Source organism: Condylura cristata, unplaced genomic scaffold, assembly GCF_000260355.1.
Source record: "Condylura cristata isolate star-nosed mole 26May11 unplaced genomic scaffold, ConCri1.0 scaffold00017, whole genome shotgun sequence".
Lineage (NCBI taxonomy): Eukaryota > Metazoa > Chordata > Mammalia > Eulipotyphla > Talpidae > Condylura > Condylura cristata.
This window is the reverse complement of record NW_004567118.1, coordinates 37,074,435-37,101,213: the sequence shown is the minus strand read 5'-3', so window position 1 is coordinate 37,101,213 and position 26,779 is coordinate 37,074,435.

Here is a 26,779-nt window from a genome sequence, read left to right as displayed (position 1 = left end):
TAGGCCACCAAGGAAGCCTTTTCTTTTACATTCTTTTAACAAAGTCTCTCAAAGAGAAGAAATTCTTAATTTTGCTGAAGCCATTTTATTAACTTCTTTTATGGATTATGCTTTCGGTGTACTTGGGAATATTTTACCTAATGCATTGCATTGTCATTTTCTCTTATATTTTCTTTTAGAGATTTTTGTGTTTTAGGTTTTGCATTTTGGTCTATGATACATATGAGTTAATTTTGTATACATTGGGAGGTATAGCTCAAAAGTTTTTTTTTTTTTTTTGTAACTATATCCAATTCTTCAAGAACCATTTGTTGAAAAGACCACCCTTTCCCCACTGGGAGATCTTTGCAGCTTTATTAAAAATTAGTTGTCTGTATATGTGCAGATTTATCTCTGAACTCTGTTCTATTCCATTGATCTATGTTTCAGGATAATGTTCTCAACCTCCACCCAAGATTGACAAGTTAAAGATGAACAAGTTAAACTAAAAGCAACCAGAAGAAAGGAAATAATAAAGATTAGAGTGAAAATTCAATAAGTTAAAAAGAAAAACAGTAGGAAAAAATGTAATGAAACTAAAAATTGATTCTTGGGGGTGAAGGAGAATCAAATAAAATTGAAAATCTGCTAGTTATATCGTTCAGAAAAAAAACAAAACAAAAAACCAACAAAAACAACAAAAATAACCAGAGAAGACAAAAATGAGCACGATCACAAGTGAGAAAGCTGGCATCTTTATAGATTCTGCAGATATTAAGTCAATAATAAGGGAACTCTGAACAACTTTATGCTGATAATGAGACAACTTACACAAAATGGACAAATTTCTTGAAAGACACAAACTACCAAAACTCACTCAAGAAGATAAAGCCCTTTATTAATTAAAGATATTGAATCTGAAATTAAAAATCAACACACAGAGAAAATTTCAGGCTCGGGAAGTTTCATTTTACACATTCTTCCATGTTTGAGAAAGACAGAAAGCAATTCTTTACCAATTCATCCAGAAAATTGAAAAGGAATGAATACTTTCCAAATCATTCCATGAGACCAACATTACTGATACTAAATCCAGACATTGCAAGAATAAAACACCCCACAGTCAACATCCCACATGAAAAATTATTTCTGAATAAAATTTTAGCAACATGTTCATGGATAAGATGACTTAACAATTCTAAAGTATCAGTTCTGTCCCAAATTGATTTATGATTTTTTTTTTGCTATTCCAGTTAAAATTCCAGCAGATTTTTAAAAAAGATTTATTTAATGGCCCTCCCTGGTGGCGCAGCAGGTTAAAGCACATCACTGAGAAGCTAAAGCCACTTCCGCATGAGTTCAACCCCCGCCTGCCCCAGAGGTGACCACATGGTGAGGAGGACCTCTCCTGACCCGCCCACTGCTCCCCTTAGCAGTGTACTTTGTCGATCTGCCTGTTCTGCTCCCCACTCTGTCTCTGGTGAAGCCTCTCACCGCCCCTGAGCCTCTGGCCTGTACCCCAGTTCTGTATGTACAAATAAAAAAATAAAATCTTTAAAAAAAAAAGATTTATTTATTTATGCATACAGAACTGGGGTATAAACCAGAGGTGCAGGGGCAGTAAGAGGATTCACTAGAGACAGAGTGGGGAGCAGAACAGGCAGATAGATGAAGTACAATGCTGAGGGGAGCAGCGGGCGGGTCAGGAGAGGTCTGTTGTGCCATGTGGTCACCTCCGGGGCTGGGAATCGAAATCATGCTAAAGTGGCTTTAGCTTCTTAGTGCTGTGCTTTAACCTGCTGTGCCACCAGCAGATGTTTTTAAGGTAACTTTTTTTACTGAAGTGTAACATACATACAGAAAACTATTCTAGTCATAAGTATATAAAACAGTGAGATTTTACAAAAATTCTGCATAAATGTTACACAGATTAAAAAAACAAGCAAGGCTAAACATGGAGCTTCCCTACGACCCAGCAATCCCACTCCTAGGTATCTACCCAAAAGACACAAAAACACTGATTGAAAAAGATACTTGTACCCCCATGTTTATTGCTGCTTTATTTACAATTGGAAAAACATGGAAGCAGCCCAAATGCCCAAAAGTAGATGACTGGATTAGAAAGATGTGGTACATATATAAAATGGAATATTACTCAGCAATCAAAAAAGAGAAACACATGTCTTTTGCAGCAACTTGGATGGAGCTGGAAAAGATCATGCTGAGTGAGATAAGCCAGAAAGAGAAAGAAAAATACCGGATGGTTTCACTCATAGCAGGAGTATAATGGACCAGGCGAGAAAATAACAAAAATAATGAACAACCATAGACCAGAGACATTCTGTGGGGGTGGAGTGGGGAATGGGACCAAAAACGGGTGGGGGGGGGAAGGGAGGGAAATGCACGGGACTATGGTGGTGGCACAGGGGTGATTTGGTGATGGGAAACCCGTGGGGATTACAACTGAGATAAAAAAAAATGTGCTAAATGATGTAAAAATAAACTTTTTAATAAAAAAAAAGTTAAAAAAAAAAAACAAGCAAGGCAGTGCTAGCACCTCAGGAATTCCTGGATCCCCTTTAGTAACTAGAGAATAACTTTCCCTGTTTTGAACATTATATAAGAGAGTGGTGGGTGGGGTTTAAAAGGAAAGAATATAATTGAATAAAATCAGAGCAGTTCCTTGATGATGATGTGTCATGAATTAAGGGGTATATAATTAAGTCAACCATTTACACTGAGGTCTCCAATAACCTACAAAACAAACAGAAAACATGAAGAGTCTGGTGAACCTATTTACCAAGTCAAGACATGTGTGAATTACAGCAGTCGGCACAATTCAGAATTAAACCATTTCTATCTTCCTACCCCCACAGTTTCACATAGATACCCATGTCCTTTTGACACTAAAAATACTTCTACTGAGTGTTGGACTCCCAGTTCTAACAGCTGGGCTCTTCCTCACCTCTTAGTTTCCTCACCTGCTAAATGGGTTTCCTTATCCTTATCCTAGCTGACTCAAAAATATGAGGTGGAAGAACAAAGTAGGGAAAGTATTTGGAAACAACTTGTAAGTTGTAAAGCATTATTGAAACAAAAGCCTTTTTAATGATTATTTTAAAGGAAAAAGCTCCAAGTGACCCCAGCCAAGACTGAAAACATTTTTAAGTTATTTATTCTTAACGTGAAATATTTAATAGGCTGTAAGAAGTATTTTGATTTGTGGGAGAAGATGACCCTTAAATTGCACTGTTAAGTGCCATGGTTTGTGTATATTACTTATTTATTTATGTGTTAAACTTCAGATTATGTATAATAAACTGTCTGTGGCACAAGGCTATTGATTTCACTACATTAGAAGCTGAATTAAATGTGCATTACTCTGGGCTTGGTCAGATAAAGGAAGCTTAAAAAGTTTTGAGGGAGAATAAGTGAGGACCATTAAGTCTCTCTAGGCCCTGTCTTCCATGACCCCTCTCACCCTAGGGAAGTTTTACTGCAATTTGGTCACATATACATCCTTGTCTTAATGTTTTCTCTAATGGTACCTAATGGCAATTTGGCTATGTCACTTGCTTTTAAAAAGAAACAGCTGCCTTCCCCAACTTTGACCCAAAGCATGTTCTAGAAATAAGTGGTGCATTAGAGTAGATCTCACAAAAATACAAAATTTCTTGGTGGACCTTTTTTGTTTCATGTATTCACTAGCTCATTCATTCACTCATTCATTTATTCAACTAACACCAAATATTTATACTGTTCTAGCCATTTAGTCAGATGGAGTCTTTATCACCAAATTAAAATTCTTATCTCTGTGATCTGTACTTGGAAGGGAATGGTTATTCACTTGCTGTCCTGGGAGAATATTAAGATGTTGGGAGAAGTAAAGAAGTAGAACTCTGGAATGAAATCTCACCTCCATTATCTTCCAGCTGATGACACTGGTCAAATTATTTTTCAGAATTAAGTGAGCTTTCCTTTGTGGCCTAGTAGATGATCAATATGTATAAATGCAAAATGAATATTTGAAGAAAACAGTAGTAACTGTATGAGGTAAAAAGTTTGATATGGAGACGAGATCAGGGCAATAAATTAGTTATAGACCCTTCTATATACTTAGATGTTTTTTCTTTATCTCCAACTTTCAAGTTAAACTGTGACCTAGGGGGAAGAAATACAATAAAAGTGTGGCCTGACTACAGGTCTTGCTGAATTTTTTAGATCTTGTTTAATTTTTCCAGACACTAGAATTTTTACTATCTTCTTTTTTGGAGACTGTCATGATTTTTAAAAAAGATTTATTTATTTATTTATTTATACAAAAGCTGGGGTGCAGGCCAGAGGTGGGGGGTGGGGATGAGAGGGTTTACCAGAGACAGAATGGGGAACAGAATAGGCAGATCTACTGAAATACACTGCTGAGGGGAGCAGCGGGCAGTAGAGACAGGAGATGTCTGCTGCACCATGTGGGTCAGCTCCCTGGCTGGGGGTTGAACTTGTGCTGCAGCGGCTGCTGGTAGCTTCATGGTGCTGATACTTAACCCTTTGCGCCACTAAAGAGGCTCTATCTTCAGTTCTTGAATGCTTTTCCCCTCTTGGTTTTTCTATTATGGCTCCTATTTTGTCAGTTCTGTGCTCTCCTTCTGGAATTCCTGCCCCAGGTCTCTTTAATCACAATTCCAAAATCTTAAAACTTCTGAAAACCAAATACTTTCTCATGAACTGGCAACACTTACTTAACAACAAATCCTGATCAGATTTATTTGTCATCTTCATCTTCTCCAGTGTTTTACATCAGATATGTAATGTTGTGGATCAAAAGGTGCTAACTTAGATACTCCAGTGGTGGGGTGTATGTAATCCCCAGCACACAACTTCTCTCTCTAAAACCCCCAAGAGCTGAATCCTGAAGCACTTCCGACCCCAGGGGCTTCGAGTAACGGGTTGTGACCCGGTGCCATTACCCGGGGTTAAATCCTCCACATCACTCTGATTCACAGCTTTCATATCCTGCTCGGAGTTCTAGGTGAATATCATAAATTGTCTTTCTCACTAAATTAATGCTTAGCAGTTCTACAAATTTGGTTTTTCATGTGGCATTTGTAATTTCCTTCAAGAAAATATTTCCCAACCTCACAGCCTCTTCCTCCTCTTCCCCCACTCCATCTTACACAAGCAAAAGGGACCAGTCAAGGGTTCCTTCGGTTTGGCTGGATCAGAACATCGTAAGCTCTGCTGGCCACGACACTTTCTGATGTGGCTTCACTGATGTGAGTTCAACCCTTGGCCAGGGAGCTGACCCACATGGCGAAGCAGATCTCTCCTGTCTTGCTCCCCTCAGCAGTATATTTACACCCAGCTGTCTGTTCTGCACACCACCACCACCACCCCACCCCCCGCCGCAACCCGCTCTGTCTCTGGTGAATCCTCTCGCCCTTCTGTACCTCTGGCCTGCACCCCAGCTCTTGTATGCATACATACAAGCTGGGGTGCAGGCCAGAGGTGTGTGGGAATGAAGGTGAGAAGATTCACCAGAGACAGAGTGGGGAGCAGAACAGGCAGATCTACTGAAATCCACTGCTGAGGGGAGCAGTGGGAGAGACAGGGGAGGTCTGCTGTGCCATGTGTGTCAGCTCCCTGGCAGGGATCCAACTCGCACTGAAGCGGCTGAAGCCAGCTTGCAGTGCTGCGTCCTAACCAGTTGCGCCACCAGGGAGGGCCCTCCACCAGTTTTTTTTTTTTTTTTTAACGATTTATTTATTTATTCATACAGAACTGGGGTACAGGCCAGAGATGCGGAGGGTGAGAGGATTCACCAGAGACAGAGTGGGGAGCAGAACAGGCAGATCAACGAAGTACACTGCTGAGGGGAGCAGCGGGCGGGTCAGGAGAGGTCTGCCACGCCATGTGAATCTCCTCCAGGGCAGGCGGGAATCAAACTCATGCGGAAGTGGCTTAAGCTTCTTAGTGCTGTGCTTTAGCCCGCTGCGCCACCAGGGAGGGCCCTCCACCAGTTTTTTTAAGAGCACTTTTTATTGCAGAGAAGGCGCAATAAAACCACAAAAAAGTGAACAACAACAAAAAATATTGTAGTAGGAATTTGTGCCATTCTTTAAAGCACTTGTAAATATGTCTTAACAAATACATATTTGAGTAGGTCTTAAGGAATAGTGTTGAGCTTTCTTTCATAATAAATATTGAAATTAGTGTTTTTGTGGGTAAACCAAAAGTAGTACAATTCTCATCTTTAAGATTTGGTGAGAGATGTAACATTCTTTCCCTTTGGCCTGTTGTACCAGGACCTATGCTAAGGATTTGCATAGTGTCATTTATTCTCAAACAACTTTCTAGGAAGATAGTATCATTCTTGATTTATAGCCAAAGATCCTGAGACTCAGAGAGGTTAAGTAACTTACCTAAGCTCACACAGCTAGAAAATAGGCAATAACTGCATGGCGCTTACATTCTTTCTATCCAAATACTATTTTAGTCCAAACAATACTATACATTGGGTCTTCTAAAATGTGGGATATGTAGATTCTGTATTCCAGTGGTCACTATGATTTTTGGCATAGATACATCTTCTTGAAGAGGAGACCTGGAACTCCAGGCCACCAGAGACCTCTGGACACCTCTTTTCTATCCCAGGTAGGTGCATATTCAGATACACCATAGTTATCTATTTTTTTTTTAGATTTTATTTATTTATGCATACAGAACTGGGACACAGACCAGAGGTACAGGGGCAGTCAGGGAGCAGGACAGGCAGATGGATGAAGTAAACCTGCTGAGGGGAGCAGCAGGCCAGAAGAGGTCTGTTGCCCCATGTGGGTCCCCTTCAGGGCTGGAGATCGAACTTACACTGAAGCTGTCGCCGCCAGCTTCACAGTGCTATGCTCGAACCTGCTGTACCACCAGGGAGGGCCCCACCATAGTTATTTCTTCAAAGGAACAATCTTTTTCATTCTTGGCCATCTTCTTTCTTGAAGTCAGCTAAAGTTTCCTTTGGAATGCAAACTAATTTTAAAGCCAGGAAGAAGAATTTGAAACTAAAAAGAGCTTTTGTGAAGATGAATTCTCTGAATCTCATTTCTGTTACTTTACATATATTATTAAATAGTGACTAAAGATGATTATGACATTGGAATATGAAATTAAGGTAAGTATGACCTTGTTAACTTAATCCTAATTAAAATTCCTGATTACCAACTACTTTGTGTCAGCTGTTACCCTCTCTAATTATTAAGGTTCTCTACAGATGATCTAGACTATTTTTCCCAATCGATTTAGTGCTTGCATATCATGTTTTACTGGATGATAATACCTTTCTAGGTGCTGAATATGCCACTATGTAATTGCATGATGTTGAATAAGTCACATAAATCCATTGAGCCCTACTTTCTTCATCTCCATAAATTTCTATCTTAAAATTCTAACTTTGCTAGGTCCTTTAAGGGACCTAAGGGCCATGCAATCCTAAATGTGCCCAGCAGAGGTCAGAAGACGTCCCTGAAAGCAAGATCTGCATTAATCCCTGCTACAGATACCATAAATACAGTTTTAATATCATCCATGTAACTAACGTATTAAGGTCGAATCAGACATAAAGGTAGGTATTTTTCTTGAAAAACTAAAGCATAGGCAAAGTGTTTGGGGAACTTTTTGTCAGTGTAAACCATTTCCCAACTTAACTTTTTGCTCTTACTGTCTTAAGAGCAAAAATACATTTTCTAAAGGAGGTGATCTATGGGGCCGCCTTTATACTAAGAATAAATGTAAACAAGTGAATTTGCTACAGAAACTTCCATTTCATCAAAACTTTTTTTATAATGAAGAATTCCTAGACCCTACTAATGACCTATTTATTTAAAAAAATATTTACCTCAACAAGATTCTTTTTATTGGTTTATTTTTTTTTTAAGTTTGACCAAGCTATAACTGAGCTATAATATTTCATGAGTTTAGGATGTATAACATAAAGAATTGATACACATATACTTGTGAACTGATTACGCCAGTAAGATCAGTACACCCATTACCTCCTCCAGTCACAATTTGAAAAATTCGTGTTTGACCAATATTTTTTTTCTCCCTAGTCTCATAAAAAATTATGTGGGAAGCACAGCATTATAGAGATAGATATTTCTTTATTGTAAATATATGTTTTATTTATTTATACATACAATAACTGGAGTATAGGCGAGAGGTGTTGGGGGTGAGAGGATCTACCAGAGATCCTCTGGGGAGCGAAACAAGTGAATCCACAGGCCTAGCTGTGGGTGAGACAAGAGAGGCCTGCTGCACCATGTGGGTCAGCTCACTGGCTGGGGATCCGAACTCACACCATAGTACCTGGTCACAGCTCCATGGTGCCGAATCCCCCACGCCACCAGGGAGGCCCCAACACAATGTCTTTTTTTTACTCTCCTAGAGTAGGATCCTGTTGTACTTCACTTACAGCAGCTGACGGACCCTGAGCTGGAGGCTTGGCCTGCCAACTGGCCACATTCCATCTTGGGCCGCTCACAGGGGCAGCAGATGCTGCTGGATGCCACTGCCCATCACTGCCAGCTCAGGGGCCACAGCCTTGCTTTTCTATGGAGCAGACACCATGGTGCCTTACCCCTCTGGAACTTCACCTGCAGCCTGACTCCCTGCTCAGAAGTAAATGTTTCTCCCAGTGCTTCATCTTTGGGCTTTGGGCTTTGGGCCTTTATCTTTTCACATACACTTAATTTTCCTTAAAACAACACTTAATTCACTTTTGCCAAAAAATATTGGTCAAGTCCCATTGTGACAAGAATTTTTCAAACTGTGATCGGAGGAGGTGATGGATATATTATTGATCTCATGGAGGTAATCAGTTCACAGGTATACTGTATCAATTCTTTGTCAGACATCCTAAACTTACACAATGATAGTTCAGCTATTTCACAGTTAGTGACAGTAATGTTGTTACTGTTTTTCCCTGCCGCCATGACAGCCCCTCAGGGTAAGGCCTGGGCTCATCTCTCCTGCCATCCTGGCTCACGGCCCAGTCAGGGAGGAGGGGCTGGCTATGACAAGGGACAAGCAAGAGCTGGGACCAAGAAGCACAAGGGCACCTCAGATGTCCTCAGGAGAGAGGAAGCCTGTGTGGCTTGCTTCTATGAGAACTGGGTAAGTAGGGGGGCAAGAGGAGGCTGGGAGGTGGGGTGCAGGCTCCTGTGGTGGGGTGGTCACTGGGGAGCAAACAGATGGGATACAGCATCCTGGGTGGTCAGACAGGCAGAAGGTGGAGCAGAGACTGGCAGAAGCAGGACCAAGCCCCTCCATGCCAGAGACTACGCCAAAGACCCCGCCAGCCGCTGAGATACCTCCTGATGTTTGAAATCACAGATTCAAAGCCAAGTAGGCTGATCACAGCCCAGAGCCTGAAAAAAGGTCTAAGCTCTGAGGGTTTCTGTTTGCTCAAAAGTGAAGAAAGTAGAAGCAAGTGTTGATTCGGAGAGAAACTTTCGGCTTCTGTCTGAGGATGACTGGATGCTGATTTTGACTCTGATCATTACCTTGCCTAGACCCAGTCACATCCTTTTGTTTTTTCTTTCCCTTGTCACATTCTTTACTCCTCCAGGCCTTGCTTTTGAAGCGTTGGAGAAAGGCGATCCCCCCTCCTTGAAAAATGGGGGAAGAACCGAATGCAATTTGGCATGGCCAGTATGTGTTGCACACATAACCCAGACAGAACACAGCAGATATGTGATATAAGATGTTCTTATCACACAAAGACTGTACACCCAATAGGATGGTTATTGTAAGCACACACACACACACACACACTGAAAATTACAAGTGCTGGTGAGGATGTGGAAAAATGGGAATCCCTGTGTGTACACTGTGGGAGATAGAGCTGCTGTGGACAATTTTTTGGATTCCCCCCAATTGAAAATAAAAATTACATCAAGCAGCAACTTCAATTCTCAGTATACACCTGAAAGAATTGAAAACAGGGTTATAGAGAGAGATTTGCCCACCCATTTCTTAGCAAGATGGTCACAACAGCCCAAAGAGGGAAGCAACCCAAGTATCCAACAATGGATGGATGGGCCAGCACAGTATAGTCTGTACATGCAATGGAGTATTATTTATCCTTCAAAAGGAAGGAAATTCTGACATGGGCTATAACATAGGTGAACCTGGAAGACACTCTGTCAAGTGAATTAGAACCATGAAAGACAAACACCATAGGACTCCATATAATTTATATATGTATCTAAGATGATGAAAGTAGGACTAAAAGTAGGTCCATGGTTGCCAGGGGCTGGGGCAAAGAGTGAGGGTTGGAGTTATTCAATGGGTAAGGAATTTCCATTTCACAAGATAAGAGGCATTATGAGGTGATAGTGGAAATTATGTAGAGAACCATACAATAACATGTGAATGCAATAAACTTTACTGAACTGTAGTCATAAGAACAGTTGGGATGGTCAATTTTATGTAATATTTTTCCACAGTTAAAAAAAATTGGAAAAAAACATGACAACCAAAAATCTAGTTTCTAGCTTGGTTGAAGACCTCTTTGGGAAGTATTAATACTAAATATTAAGTCTGTAAATAAACACAAGATTTTTTTCTTTTTTTCCCCTAGAGATTTATTAATTTATACAAGAACTGGGATACAGGTCAGAAGTTCAGGGGGGAGAGGATTCACCAGAGACAGAATGGGGAGCAGAACAGGCAGATCTACTGAAATACACGGCTGAGGGGAGCAGCGGGCAAGACAGGAGCAGTCTGCTGCACCATGTGGGTCAGCTCCCTGGCCAGGGATTGATCTCATACTGTAGTGGCTACAGATAGCTTCAAAGTGTTGTATCTTAACCCCTGTACCCCCAGGGAGGCCCTAAACATTGTTTTTTATTATTATTATTATTTATTAGTTTATTTTTAGATATTTTTGTGCATTTTTCCATCTCAGTTGCAATCCCCTTGGAAACGCTGTATTTTTAATAACTTTAATAATAGCTGCTATGTATTTATGGAAATTATGTAAAACACCAGATGGGCAATAATACTGTCCTCCCCATTTTATAGACAAGAAGACTGAGCCCTAGAGCAATTAAGTAATTTGCTTCAGTGAGACAGAGACTAAATGGTGGCTCCAGGTTCACATCACTGGAGCTCTTTAAACCTCTCTGTGCCTCTCCTCTTAAAAGGAAATTTCAACTTTTCACACCTTATGTCAGAGGCACTGGTGGCCTGGAGGTTCCTCCAGCAATTCTGCCTCAAGACCTTTGCAGATGCTGCTTTGACCACCTGGAATGCAATTCCCGCAGATATTTGCATGGCTCCTTCATCCCCTGTTCCCTCAGGTCTCAGTTCGCTTGATGAGGTCTTTTCCCTACACAGCCCTCTTCTCTTCTTCCCTTTTCTTCAATCTGGTTTCTTTCTATCCCTTATTGGTTTGATTGTTCTTTGCCTATGTTCCCCACTAGGACAGAAGTCCCTCTGCTTTGTCTACACCTGTATCTCCAGCATCAGTGATGAATGAGTGAATGCACAGTGACTGTGGATTAGCACGATTGGTGGACAAAACAGCAACGGGTTAGATGCCAGTATCTGAAGGAAGGCTACTTCCAAACCCTCACTTAACTATACAAGACCTTATTCTAGAAGCACAGTTCAACAGCAAGGAATGACAGATGCCACCCTCCCACCTCTAGCCCATTCTACTCTTATCAGAAGCTTGACTTGCTCCCCGGCCCCTGCCCGAAGCAAATACTTCCTCTTTGGGCCTTTTCTCCAAATTCTCTGGATGGCAATGTACTAAAGTTAGCTCACTGGGGTTGGGAGGTGGAACTGAAGGTGGGGATAGGAATGACAAAAGTCAGATTTTCTGGAGGAGGAAAGAAGTCTGTAAACACTCTCCTGTTTTATTCTAGAGAGTCCACTGTGACCTCTGACTACTTGATTCCAGCTAGTTCCCTCTGGCTAATTTATTCTTGAGGAAGAAGCTTACCTTTGACTGATCTGTTGAAGCTAGCTTTCTCAGACTGAGGCCTGATGGCCTATTCCTCCTCTCCCTCCTCTGCCTATGCCCAAACACCCTTCTTCAAGGGCTGGACACCTGCCCTTTCTTCCTCTTGGCCCTAGGACAGGCATAGTCTCCAGTAGAGGCAGGTCCTCAAATCAGCATTCCAGAAATGAAAGGGGAGATGGGAAGGGACTTCATATCATGAGGCCTGGCATTGCACATTTCAAATTAGCACTGTGTCTTTTTTCTTTTTTTCTTTCTCTAGTTACAAATGCCAGAGCCAGACCAGAGTCCCAAAGGTCACTATCTTGTATTCAGGCTATGTATGTGATGCAAAATCAGTGATGCTTTCTTTGTCCTGCAAGACCAGGGCTGCTAATAGCAGGCAGCCCCACAGCAGACTTCAGCTAGCCCTGAGGCAACCTGCCCCTTTTCCTCAGGCCAACCCTGAAGTTGGGGGGTAGGAGTTAGTGTTCCTAGGGAGTAGGATGGGACATAAGTAGCAGGTGAAGCCCTACAGGTGGGTAAAAGCCCAGGTCAGAGTGTGACCTTATTTTCCCATGACACACCTTTCTTCCACTTCTCCCTAGCTCCCTGTGAAGGATAGGGCCCTTACTGGGATGGCTTCCAGAATGGCCCAAAGGCTGAGGAGGTACAGAAAGAACTTGGGTGACTCTCTTTGCCATTTTTTTCCAGGGTTGGTTTCTTCCTCATCTGCAGAACTGGTCCACCTTCATTCCTAGCTCACCAAACAGACAGGTTAGCTATGACCTAGTGACCAGCCCCTCCTTACCTAGCTCCCCCACTTGTTGGGTCACCGTTCCATCTATAGTCTGTGTGGGGTTCCTGTCAACTTCAGCCATACCTACACTTTGAGAAGCCCCAGAGGAGAAGGAGCCAGCTTTCCTAAGCTTGCAGACACTCTCTGGAGGTTTGACTGGGGTACATCTTGAGAAACTCTGAAGTCTGTTTTGGAAGCACCCCAGAGCACTCACTGAATAACCAAACTCTTGAGCATGTGACCCCCTCCTACCTGTCAGGCCTGATTCCTGAGCTGCATGCTAAGCTTCCTGCATTAGCTCTACCTAGAACACCCTTTCCCATTCTGGTTCCCAGGGAGTCCTCTATTCATCAAGCCCACCAAGGCTAGGCTTTCAACCTGGGAAAACTCCTTCAATTGCCCTGTATTGCTGATGGAGTTAGGAATGTCTTCTCCTGTCCCCTCAGCTCTGAGGTGTGCTCCCCACTTGGTGCCTGTAGATACCCTGTAGGCTGGACCAATGCCCTGTCATCTCTTCCTCCTTTGTTTGATTCCACTACTGAAAACATAGCTCTCACCTCCCCTATGATTGGGGGATACCATTGTTCTGGCCAGTGATGAATAATCACAAGCCCAGAGAGGATTTTGGGAAAGGCGTAGCTTTCTAGATCCCAGGGCTGCCCCTTTGTCTTCTTTCTGTGTGGTCACAATGGCCCCGTCTTGTCTAGGGATACTCCTAGGGAGTTGGTGACCCCCACCCCCCTGCTTTAGGGAGGTTTTGAGGCTGGGGTGGGGGATCCCAGGAGCTGAGAATCCAGCTATCTCCTGGCAAGATTTCAGAAGCTACTCATTATCTGGGAGTTGTTGAATTGTAGAGTTGATCACTCAAAATTTTTTCAATGGTGTTCCATGGTGTCTGGGAGAAAGTCCCAGGTTTAAGTTTCTAGCCTGCTCTGAGAGCCCTAAAGGACCTCTCCTAGCACTTCAGGCTTATCCCTACCAATTCCACTTCCAGCTTCATCTACTCATAGGCCCCACTCTCACACTTTCCTGATGTTCCCTTTGCTTGGAATGCCTCCCCCGTACCACCCACTAACTCCTACTCATCTGTCGGGTCTTACTGTCTCTGAAGGGCTGAGCTAAAAAAAAAAAAAGAGAAGTCAGAATGCCCCCAAATAGGGAGTTGAATACATTATACACTATAAAGTGAAATAAAAATGGAGATATGAATTTACTCAGTTAAAAATAATTATGTTCCCAGTGAAATAATCAAGAGTGCACAGTGACAAGCAAGACTTCCTCTTCCTCCTGGCACCAGTCTTCCCTGAAACATACATTGTTGGCATTCTCTAGGAATGTTCTACACATGTATAGGTGTGTGTGTGTGTGAGAGAGAGAGTTAGAATGAGGGGGATATGAAATACACTAAAGACCTGACTCCTGCTGCTGAAAAAAATCACAATCATCTTGGGAAAGTAAGTCAGCCCAACCCATTAACTAAGACTGCTAACTAGCAGCCTGACACAGTAGACAGAACCTGGTTAGTACCTCTCAATCAAGGCCACTGAGAGCCAGGTTCAAGCTCCAACCTGGGCTCCTTTGGTATGCCATCTATGAATCATGAAGAGGGGAGATGCCACTCAGAAATAGAATCAAGACATACTTTCCAAAGCCTGGTCCCGATGTATAGCTTTAATACACATATTTTAATCCTCATATTAAAGAGTTCTGACCCTTGGGCTTTTAAAACTGGGATAGATCTGAGTCTGGGTTGGAAATCAAGACTGACACAAGGCAATAAAATGAATCATTCATCAAGCTTTTTGCACTGCAGCTACCAGTTATTATAGGAAAAGCAAACAAATAAAAAACCACTCCATTAAATGGAAGCACTGTAATGAGACTGAGGCTCCGAGAACAGGAATCAGGTTAAAATGCGTCATCTCAGATTCATACCTAGCCCATCGGTCAAATGAGGAAACCCAGAGAAGTGAGGCGATTTATCTACGGTCCCTGGGTTAGGTTTGACTCAAGCACACGGTTCCACTCTGAGTTTAGAGTGCTTTCCGCAACACTGCCTCCGCAGCTCCCAGGTGGGAGGGAAAAGGAAGCCGGCAAAGGGACAATGTGCCTATGTTCATACATTATGCGGCCTCTTTGTTTTCCTCTCAGTGAGAACTGATGAGAACGTCAGGCTTGGAAGAACAGATCATGGAGTCACTCCCCATCAATGTAGCCGTAGTTCTTGGCTCTCCGCCATAGAGCTAAATGATTGCGTGAAGCAGAGCACGTCTGAGAAGTTTTACGCGCGGCTCCCAGACCCAAGAACTAGACACAAAGCTGCAGTCCGGGACTGTGCTGCGCATGGGAGTTTCACGTGCCACAGCCAGCTCTGCCGCCCCCTGCCGTGCCGGGATTCAGCCTGGTCATGCCTCCACCGCCAGGGCAGACTTTCTCCGGGGTCCCTGCTTGCCCAGACCACTGCAGCGCCCATCAGAGCCTGACACAGGCCCTCTGGATGGCGATCCTAGACCACATGACCAGGTTCTAATTGCAAAGGGGAGGGCGGAGAAGGGGAAATCTAAGCAGCTTCGATTTTTCGAGTAAGAGAACCACCAAGTATAGTCCTCCAAACATAAGAAAGGGGTACTTTCTTATGACTGCTGGTGGCACATTAAAAAAAAAAAAAATGACCTAGTCCACCTATTGGAAGATGGGATGGAGCTTCACCAAGGAAAAGGAGAGGAGAACCCTCAGCCTCCCTGCGGATGAACAGGTCTAGCCACTCAGTGTAGGAACTGGAAGGTGAGGCCTAACCTTAGGCTCCCCACGCTGCCAGGCAGGATTGCCAAATGGAAGTCACATGCTTGGGGAAATTGCAAACACAGGAAGGGAAATTGAGCAATCCCAAGGAGAAATTAAGTCTAAATATGTTCAGGGAGGAAGGGAAGGCTCATTTTCTTCCCACTCTGGTTGAGAGATAATTAGAGTGGGGAGGAGGAGAAAAAGAGGCTAACTCATAATGAGCACTTATTATGTGTGTGTACCTCCGGGCACTGCACTCACTGGACTCCCATACTCTCCTTTAGCAGGGGAAGGAAGCACCCAGGGCAAGAAAGGGAACCGGGTCAAGCCTGGTAAACTGGAGGGGGTTGGGAAAAGGCTTCTTTTCACTTATTTCAGCTTTTAATATCCAACTCTCCTGGCTCTCTCCCCTTCTGCCAGCCTCTTTCCGGAAGAAGAGGAGGATGAGTTGGGGGCAAATTAGCTACATTAACAAAGGCTGGGTGGTGACAGCCTATACACTACCTCCTACTTTTCTTTTTGTGGGGTCTCCCTACCAGTTTGCCAGCTGCCAGCATAGCTGTTAAAGGAGCCAGCCCTGGAACTTTCCAACTTCTTTGACCAGATAGGTGGTCTAAGGCTGCATGTGGTATTAGGCAGGTGGTTGTTTCTTAGTTCACCTAAAGCCACAGCTTTGATTCTGGCCTTCAGCTGCCAGGAAGTGACTGCCATCCACATTTGCTTCGGGCCTTATGTCTCAGTAGCTCATAATATTTAGATCAGGAAAGGGGGCTGCTCATCACTAACACCGCCACCTCCCCTAAGTGCCACCAATAATTTCTGTTTTAAGAAATTAGTTACTTGAGGACCCTCCCTGGTGGCACAACAGGTTAAAGTGCAGCACTATGAAGCTATCCACAGCTGCTTCAGCATGAGGTTTATCCTAGGCCAGAGAGGTGACCTACATGGCACAGTAGTCACCTTTTCCTTCTGCTATTCCCCTCAGCAGTGTATTTCAGTCAATCTACCTGTTCTATTCCCCACTCTGCCTCTGGTGAATCCTCTCACCACCACTGTACCTCTGGCCTGTACCCCAGTTCTGTATGCATAAATAAATCTTTTTTTAAAAGTAATTACTTGAAGTTAAGCAGCAAAGAGGATGCGATTAGCTTACCTTCTTATAGAGATACCACTAAAGCAATAGGAAAGGAATTAAAACAAGTCAAGAGACCCCAGAACTAAGAGAATAAGAAAGAGGACTGTTAAGAAGTTTCAAGATGTCACAGGACTCTTTTTCCTGGGACCCACCAACATGGGCTGTGTTTGCACTAAGACCATGAAGCGGGAGGACTGGGTCATCATCAGAAAGACTGGGCTGGCTCATGGGGCCACGACACCCACACCAGCAAGTGCGTTTGTGAGGAGATAACCGTTATCCCCAGCAAGAAGCTCCGCAATGAGGTAACAGGCCATTGGCACACCTGATGAAGCGGTTTCGGACAAGCACCTCCCTCACGCTGCAGGAGAGAGTCAGAGGAGAGACAGTGCTGAGGTCTCGGCCCTGGCTAGGAGATCGCTAGAGTAGATCCTGGCACTGGAAATGCTAATGCTTGTGGACTTTGGCAGCCTGTTCAATCTCAGGTCACTTAGCCCACAGATGGAACCCACAGCTGGGGTGGATTTCAAAACACCACATAAAGCTGTGTGGATCTTTCTGACGTGCTGTCATGTTTGCAATGGACTGGGACACCTCAGCAAAGATGTGATAGAGAAAGGCAGGAGACTGATAACTGGTCTGGCAGGGCAGAGGAAAGTAAACATGAAAGTTCCTGCCGAGGGAGGTGCAGGTGAGAATCAGGTGATTTTCCCCTCTGAACCTCTTAGGAGTCAAGGTTATGAGGTTCAGTATAGGGAGGTTGAGAGTGAAGACAGCGAATTAATGGAAAGCCGATCAAACCACCCCACCCCTAGAATTTAGATACAGTTAAAAGACTCCAGTATGGGCAGCAGCGGGGTAAAGCACAGCACTAAGAAGCTTAAGCCACTTCCGCATGAGTTCGATCCCCGCCTACCCCGGAGGAGATCCACATGGCGTGGCAGACCTCTCCTGACCCGCCCGCTGCTCCCCTCAGCAGTGTACTTCGTCGATCTGCCTGTTCTGATCCCCACTCTGTCTCTGGTGAATCCTCTCACCCTCCGCATCTCTGGCCTGTACCCCAGTTCTATATGAATAAATAAATAAATCTTTAAAAAAAAAAAAGACTCCAGTAATTTTCTCCTTTCAGTCCACAGTCTTCTCAAATGCCATCAAGCTGGCAAAATAGTTACTCAAGTCATCATAGGCTTTTGGGAATACTCTTGTCCCATCAGTAAATACCAAATCTGTATTTGTTATCTATTGCTGCAGAACAGATTAACCCAGAATTTAGCAGCTTAAAAAAATAAATATTTATTAGCTCAAGCACTTGTGGTGGGTCCCCAATATTAGAACTCATCTTAGCAGGTGATTCTGTCTCTGGGTCTCTGACTGTAGCCAAATGTAGTCTGGAACTACTGCATCCCCTGGAAGTCTGAGGATCTACTTTTTTAAAACAATAATTAATTATTTATGTATACAAGAACTGGGAAGTGGGCCAGAGGTGTGGAAGGTAAAAGAATTCACCAGAGACAGAGTGGGGAACAGAACAGGCTGATTGAAATATACTGTTGAAGGGATTAGCGGGTAGACAGGAGAGGTCTGCCACATCATGTGGGTTACCTCCCTGGCTGGGGATTGAACTCGTGCTACAGTGGCTTCAGTTAGCTTTATAGTGCTGCTCTTTAACCTGTTTCATAGTGCTGCTCTTTAACCTGTTGTACCACCAAGGAGGGCCTGAAGATCCACTTCTAAGCTGGCTGTGGGCAGCAGGCCTCAGTGCCTCCCCACTTGATTCTCTCTGTGGGCTGCTTGAGGGTTCTTATGACACATCTGTGAATTATTCCAGAGTGAACAAAACAAAGTCACTGAGTCTTATGCCCTTGCTTTGAAAGTCATACGCCATCATTTCTGCAATATCCATTTAGTGTGACCAAGTTAGCACAATGCAAACTGTTTGGGGTATGACTGCCAGGAGACTAGACTCTTGGGGCCTTGGAGCCTAGCAACGACCCTTGCTCAGAAGCACACAATAAATATTTATTAGCTCAAGCATTTGTGGTGGGTCTCTTACATACTTTTCCAACATGTTTTATTCAGACACCAGTAATTTCAAATATACGTGTCGCTTGTTTCCTTCTTCTAGACATATGGAAGTATAATACACACTCTCTTCTGCTTTTTTCACTTAAAAATATATCTTGGTGGTCATTTCATATCTGTACTTCATGCAAGCTTAACTCTTTTTAAAAGCTGCATAGTGTTCCATAGTATGAATGAATCACCATTAATTTAACCAGTCCTCTAATTATGGGATATATAGACTGTTTTAGTTTTGAAGAGTTGCATCTGGCTCATGCACTATCCTAATTAAGCAACTTTAGGCAAGTTATTTAACTTCTTTGAACTTAACTCTCATCATTTGTAAAATGATGAGGAATAAAGAGTCCCTCCCTGGCACCCCACTGGTAGAATTAAATGAAATCAATATGGAAAGCAGCTAGCAGAGTCTCATAGGGCAGAGACTGATCAGTGTTTGTTCTCTTCCTTCCACTGTTATGGCTCCCCAGAGCTGGCCCTGCCATGGGAGGTGATTTCTTGTTTCTAGTTGGTATCCAGCTACTCTTCCTGGGGCAGCAGTGGAAGAAAGGGCTCCAGTGTCCTTTCCCAGATAACCTCCTGAGGGATTCTCTCTGACAGCTTCTCCTGCCCTCATGTTGTCACACTCCCAATTTGCCACAGGGCCAGTCTGGGCTGAATGCCTTCCCTGGCACAGACCTAGTTGGCAAGGACTGCAGAGAAATGTCAGGTCCAGGCATCCCTTGGATGTTACCACAGAACAAACACGATTTTGCTGGCTGGGTGGAATATGGTCAACAGGAAAGTAAACTGATCAAAGGAGAGAAATCCTTGCCAGGGAACCAGGAAGAGGGCTGGCTGCTGACTCTGTTTGGGAGTTATATTTTCACTTATATACTTTTTAGTTTTTTATTCTATATATAAAATCACTATTGACAGGTAATTCATTTTCATTGAAATTCAACCATGTAAAGTGTATAATTCAATGGTATTTACTAATTCAAGAGTTATGTAACCAAGTGATGATCAATTTTTGAACATTTTCATGACTCATAAAACTCCACATCTATGAATAGCACTCTCCCATTCTTACTCTAACCTCTTTAGCCCACAACAACCCCTGATGTATTTTCTATCTCTGGAATTGCCTATCTGGACATTTCCTATAAAATACATTTTCATATGACTGGCTTCATTCACTTAATGCTAATGTTTTGAACATTCATCTATGTTATATCATTGTCAGTGCTGTGCTCCTTTTTCATTGCCAAATAATATTCTACCATATGGGTATACCGCATTTCATTTATCCATTCACCAATTGTGGACTTTGGAGTTGTTTCTGTTTTTTGGCTATTCTGAATAAAATCATATGAAAGAAAAGTTTTTGTGTGGACAATTTTTTCTTTTTCTTGGCTATATAGTAAGAAATGGATTAGCTGATTCATTTGGTATCTCCATGTTTAACCTTTGGAAGAATGCCAGATTGTTTTCCAAAGTAACTGCACCATTTTACATTTCCAGATATTATGTAAGGGTTTCAACTTCTCCACATCCTTGTCAACACTTGTTACTTTATCTCTTTTCCATTCCAATCATCCTGTGGCCATGCAGTAATATCTTATTGTGGTTTTTATTTGCACTTCTCCCATGACTAATAAGGTTGAGCATCTTTTCACATGCTCACTGGCCATTTGTTTATCTCCTCTGGAGAAATGTCTGCTCAGATTTTTTGTCCACTTTTAATTAGGTAGCTGCTATTCTAGCAGAGGTCTTATTTTAAATCTTTGAAATTACTCTTTCTCCATCATACACATAATCACATCAGAATAACAGTGAATTTTAATCCAAAACATACAGATATATTGGTTTTCAGAGTATGAAAGTGTTTGCAAGCTGATACAATATTATATGGTCTTCAGAGACCTCTGGAATTCAGGAGCTCCAACTAGCAACTTAAAAAAAAAAAACCTCTTTAATCTTAATAAAGATATCTCCTTGAATTGTTTCTGTGCCTTCCTTGGACAAAAAGAAACAGAAATTCTCTACCACCTCAAATCCATAGCCACAGGGAAAGTGAATCTGCAGTGACCAGCAAAGTAGAGGTTAAAATTTGATGGACATCATGACCCCAGAAAGGATTTCATTATTTCGTTTCTTCTCATTTCATTTTAATAAACATTTAATGAGGACTTCCTGTAGGTCACAAATAGAGACCCAAAAACAAATAAGTCATGGATGGAGAAATAGACACACAGGCAAAAGATTTCCAATACCAAGGAAACAAAGACATATGCAAAGCATGTTGGGATTGTGGAGGAAGAGATCATCACTTTTGAAAGCAGAGGTAATGGTGGACAAAGGAATTATGGTAGCTTCCTGGAGGAGATATTTATACTGGTATTTGTATGAGCTTGTCAGGTAAACAAGGAGAGTTAATGGCATGTGCAAAATCATAGAGGTTTAAGCAGGAAGGTGAACTCTTGTGCTTTTATAATAAATGGCCTTTGAGTTAATTAATGAATTCCCATAGGGCAATCTGATTCCAGGTTGCCTTTATATTCAGAATGGGCATGTTGAATAAAAATACAGTAATAAAAGCAGAAGGGGCTTACTGAGAATTCATCCTGATTCTTTAGTTGTCAAGGTCCACAGGGGCCCGATCCAGCTCTCAGATGGTGCATGTTTCTTTCTCCTGTGGACTCAACAAGACAGACCAGTACCTGTGGACAGGGAGGGGTACGACACCAAAATGAGGGTTGGTGAGAGTAGGAGGAAGAGGACACAGAAGACACAAAAGTTCTGTTTATTCTATACCTGTTTATTCTTTCATTTTAACAAGTGTCTACAGACTTGTAATGAATAACTAAATGAATGACGTCAAAAGCTGAACCTTGGTGTAAAACAACTACTCTTCTTCAGTCCTAAGTGCCAAAACACATCCCATTGCCCCTTTACCCTTGTCCTAGGGAAGCTGATGGGAGGCCAGTCACACTTTTCCTAGACGCTCCAGGCAAGCTGCCAGCTATTGGTAAATTTAATCCTGATGCCTTGGTCTGGGTCTGACCTGCTACCCCTGGTGTATTACAGTGTCAGTCAAAAAATTCCCTGATGCAAGCCACTGAAAGATCAAATCAAAATTGCTTAAATAATAATGAAAGTTATCATCACACATAGCAAGAATTCTGGAGATCAGGAGACTCTAGAGTGAGCTAATTTACAGCAAAATTGGGTCATCAAGGGCTGAATATTCTTGTCACTCTAGTTTCAGTGTACTGGCTTGTCTTCTGAGGTCAGCTCCCCTCAGGGTTCTAAGATAGCTACTCCACTTTGTGAACAGTGACCAGTTGGAAAAGATTATTTCTAGCCATTCACATATTTTCAGGAGCCAAACAAACCTTTTCAAAAGCTCCCAGTCAACTACCCCTCATATCTTAATGCCTTGGACGGCTGCATATTGTTTTGTCTGTCAATCACAGGCAAAGGGACCAGATAATCATGATTGACTTACAGTTCAACCAATCAGGATTCAGTCCCTGGGTCTGGAAAGGAGGTCAGTGTCCCCTGAAACTAGGACCAACTATGCCTAATTAAAGCTGGGTTCTATTGGTTAAGTAGCTAACAATGTTTACCACACACATATCTCTGGTAGGCTTAATTGTGCTTTGTAGGCTGCTGGAGGACAAACTCTTTCAGTGAAGTTGTTATATATACAAAATCAATCTATTTCCAGGAGTTCTTCCCCCACCCCCCCAGCAATCATTGCTCTTTACCAGGAGTTATAAGTGTCTTTTTTTTAATTTCTAGAATCTCATAAGTCTGATTTCACATTTATATTCTGTGGCCTCTTGTTTGTGGTGCCTTATTTCTTTATGTGTTTGTGATTTTTTTTCTTGTTTTCTAATATCTCTGTAGAATTGTTTTAGAGTTCAAAGACAAAAATGGGTTCTTCCAGAAAGGATTTATTCTTATTTCTATTAGACCCTGAAGAAACAAGAAACCAGGAACCACTGTATGTCCTCAGTTGACGTGTGGAAGTTCAGTCTGCCACCCGGTGTGAGATTTAAGGTTGCGTTTAGGATTTCTTGGGGGTGTAAGGGAGGAAGGCATTCCCCACAGTCTTTAGTGCCAAGATTTATGAGAAGCCATTTTCTAAGACCTCATATTTGTAAGGGGCTCGCCTATTAAGATCCTCACATTCTGCAGGCTTCAGCGTCTAAATAGGGAAAGCCTTCAAGGCAAAAACTGCCGTCTAAGCTCACTGTCTCTGCCACTAGCCCAATGATTCTTTAACTCTCTAGCCAGATTGTAGACATATTCAGGCAGACACTTTTAATCTTTTAACTGTCACAATTAGCAGTTCTGAGTGGGAAAAGCCGGTAGTGTTACCTATTCTGTCATGTTACCAGACCAGGAAGTCATATTTCTAATTCCAAATTCATACTCATTTGGGTAACCAAAACTGTGAAAGAAGGATTTGAAAACTCTATTCCCCAAACTCAATGATCTCTTATTATAAACATACATAAATTAGTCCACATGGTACAACATTCAGATGGTACCATTCCTTTTCTGTTCCAGAGATATTCTCTATACCTGTAAATATTATATAGTTGATCCTTTAATAATGTGAGAGTTGGGAGACAAACCCCCCATGTAGTAAAAGACCTGAATATACATCCTTTCTGTCCCCAGATTTAATTGCTAACAGCCTGCTGGATTGACGAGGAATCTTACCCTTAACATAAACAGTTGAGGCACTCAGTTCTTCCCTATCGACAGATAGCTATCCCTTTTCAGTGTCAGCCAGATCCTAGAGACATGATGGTGAAGGTCAGAGTGAACATATTTGGCCAGATTGGGGGACTGGTTATTAGGACTGCTTTTAACTCTAGTACGGTGGATATTGTTGTCATCAGTGATGCTTCACTGACCTAAACTCTATAAGTACCAGTATATTTTAACCCATGACAAGCTCAATGTTACAGTCAAGGTTGAGAACAAGAATCTTGTCATCAATGGAAAACCCATCTCCATCCTCCGAGAGAGATCCCAATAACATCAAATGGGGTGATGCTGGTGTTGAATATGCTATTCACTTGAATATGGTGATTCACTTCCTTGGAGAAGGCCAGGGCTTGTTTGAAGGGTGGAGCCAATGGATCATCATCTCTACCCTTTCTGCTAATGCTCCCATATTCGTAGTGGGCAAAATCCATGAGAAGTATGGCAGCTCCCTCAAGATTGTCAGCAATCTTCCTGCAACACCAACTTCTTGAGCCCCTGGTCAAGGGCATCCATGACAATTTTGCCATCATGGAAGGACTCATGACCATGATCTATAAAATGTCTGTCACCCAGAAGACACAGGCAGCTCCTGGGAAGCTATGCTGTGTTGGTTGAGGGGCTGCCCAGAACATCATCCTTTCTTCTACTGGCAACACCATCGCTGTGGGCAGAGTAATCCCTGAGCTGAATGGCAAGTTCACTGGCACAGACTTTCATGTTCCCACCTCTAATGTGTTGTTCATGGATTTGACCTGTTGCCTGGGGAAAACTGCCCAATATAGTGACATTGAGTAGGTGGTAAAGCCAACTTGACTCAGGCCTGTGGTGATTGCAAGTGGGCCCAGAGTCACGGTCTTTCTACTGCTGGGAATCTCCGTAGCCACTGATGAAATCAGAAATGGCAAGATAAAACAGGCAAGAAAGTCACTGGGACATAGTTCTGAAGGCCTATCTTTTTAAAGGTACTTCCCACACAAAGGGAATTGTGCTGGAAAAAAGTAGGAGTTGAAGCCAAACAGCCAGTCAGAAGTGTGTCATGTCCACTTGATAATGAACAGGAAAAAAAAAAAAAAATCAAACTCACAGCTATTGCAACCATTGATGGTTGTTTGAATTTTATCAAGGAGTATGATGAAGTTCTGGTTCCTGGTCTTGTGGTGGCAAAAGTTCCCATAGGGAACATTCTTGGGTTTGCTTTAAGGTTGCTAAAGTAGCCAGTGTCTCTCTTTGGGCCTTATATAAAGGTAAGAAGACCAGTATCATAAGTTTTGATGGTGAAAATAAAAAGAAAAGATTTGTTAAATCACTTTTAATCTCAAAAACAGTTTATTTGTGAAAAAAGAAAATACTATCATACTAGTGCTATCCCAGGAAAAAAGACAGACATTGAAAAGATGTGTTCAAGAACTTAAGAAACAAATTTCATGTTTAAAACCAAAGTTTCATAAAGACTGTGAAAAAGGTGAATGATTTATTTTTATTAAATATTAATAAAAATTTCAAGAGAATTTTGTCTTTTTTTAATTTTGTGTATTTTAAAAAATAATATAATTGTTTTTACATCTTTTTGTGCCTTTTTCCATCTCAGCTGTAATCCCCGTGGGCTTCCCATCACCAAATCATCCGTGTGCCATCACCATAGTTTGTGTTTTGTTTTTTTTTTAAAGATTTATTTATTTATGCATACAGAACTGGGGTGCAGGCCAGAGGTGCAAGGGCGGTGAGAGGACTCACCAGAGACAGAGTGGGGAGCAGAACAGGCTGACTGACAAAGTACACTGCTGAGGGGAGCAGCGGGTGGGTCAGGAGAGGTCTGCCGCTCTCCACATCTGTATATGCTTATGAGATGAATTAGCAAATCCTAAGGATAATGAGTGATGGTGAAAGATACCATGGTGGGGAATAATGATGGGTTAAGCAGTGGCAAGTGTAATTTTCTCTAATGATATAGTTTTTAAAAGATACATGATTTTCTTTTTTTCTTCTTTAATTAAAGAAATATTTTCTCATGAAAAAAAATTAGATGAAAGTCAGTATCCAGAAATCTCTGAAGGATCACAAAAACAATTCCCTAATTTTTAAAATCACTCTTTTTTTTCATCTTTTGAATAGACTAAACTTTACTTCATTAACACCCCATTGTTTCTGATTGTTCACTGTTATAAATAACTCCATGAACACACTTATACGATAAACTTTGTGTACACATATCTGGTTATTACCTCAGCCCATTTCCTAGAAAAGGAATGGTAGGATCAATAGGTGGATTAGTTAGACTATTACAAGCAAAACTAGGTGAAACCAGATCAAGCAACAACAAAAAGGAATGTATCAGCCTAAAAGGCTGGGTCTTCTGTGGGGAGGAAGACACATCTATTTCAAGAACAGGTGAATCCTGAGGCTGAACTTGGTCTTGATGGTCTCAGAACTATACTTTCTCCAGGTCCTGGAAAAGATGTGACTTTCATCTACAACCTACCACCACAGCCACGTGAGTGCAAAGGGAACTTTCTTTTTCATTGGTTAAAGCAAAAGTGTAGTCCTTGATCATTTCTGTCTTTTCCCCTCTCCCAGAAGAGGAGGTGGGGAGTGAGAGCAACCTATTAAGCACCTTGACTCTTGAGAAGGAGCAGAGATTCATTACATTGAAGTCAAAGTGCCATTAGCAGAGGAAGAGGGCAGGTGCTGTCCAAGGGGGTTCCTCACCCCAAATCCTCACCAATGTGAAAATGATGCCATTTTATTTTGTATTAAAGATGATTCTTATATATTGTTGACCAGCTGTCATCTTGCTCTTGTGAATTGCTTGTTAAAAAAATCAGAACCTTCACCTTTTATGTATATGTGCATCATGGATCACATCCAGATGCTGTCTACCCTGAGAACAACTCCAGGGAAGTTACTGTGGGTTCTGGGTCCATTCAAGCTCTACAGCACCAGTCCTGGTCTTCACCAGGCCTCTCCTTTTTTTTTTTTTACTTCACTGTTTGCCAGATATCTTGTCACATTCCAAGGAAAAAATCCCCTTTCACTTTGATGGAAATTAGTCAATTGATAAGTTCAAGGAGATCAGCATCTTGACAATATCCAGTCTTTCCCGTATGGGACATGGGTAATTAATGCAAGTGTTTTTTCATTTATCTCTTCATGGAAGGATTGTAGATTTCTCTTATTTTTTTATATTGAGATTATTATGTTGCCTTTTTATATTATTATATATTAGCAGAATACATTTGTATATTAT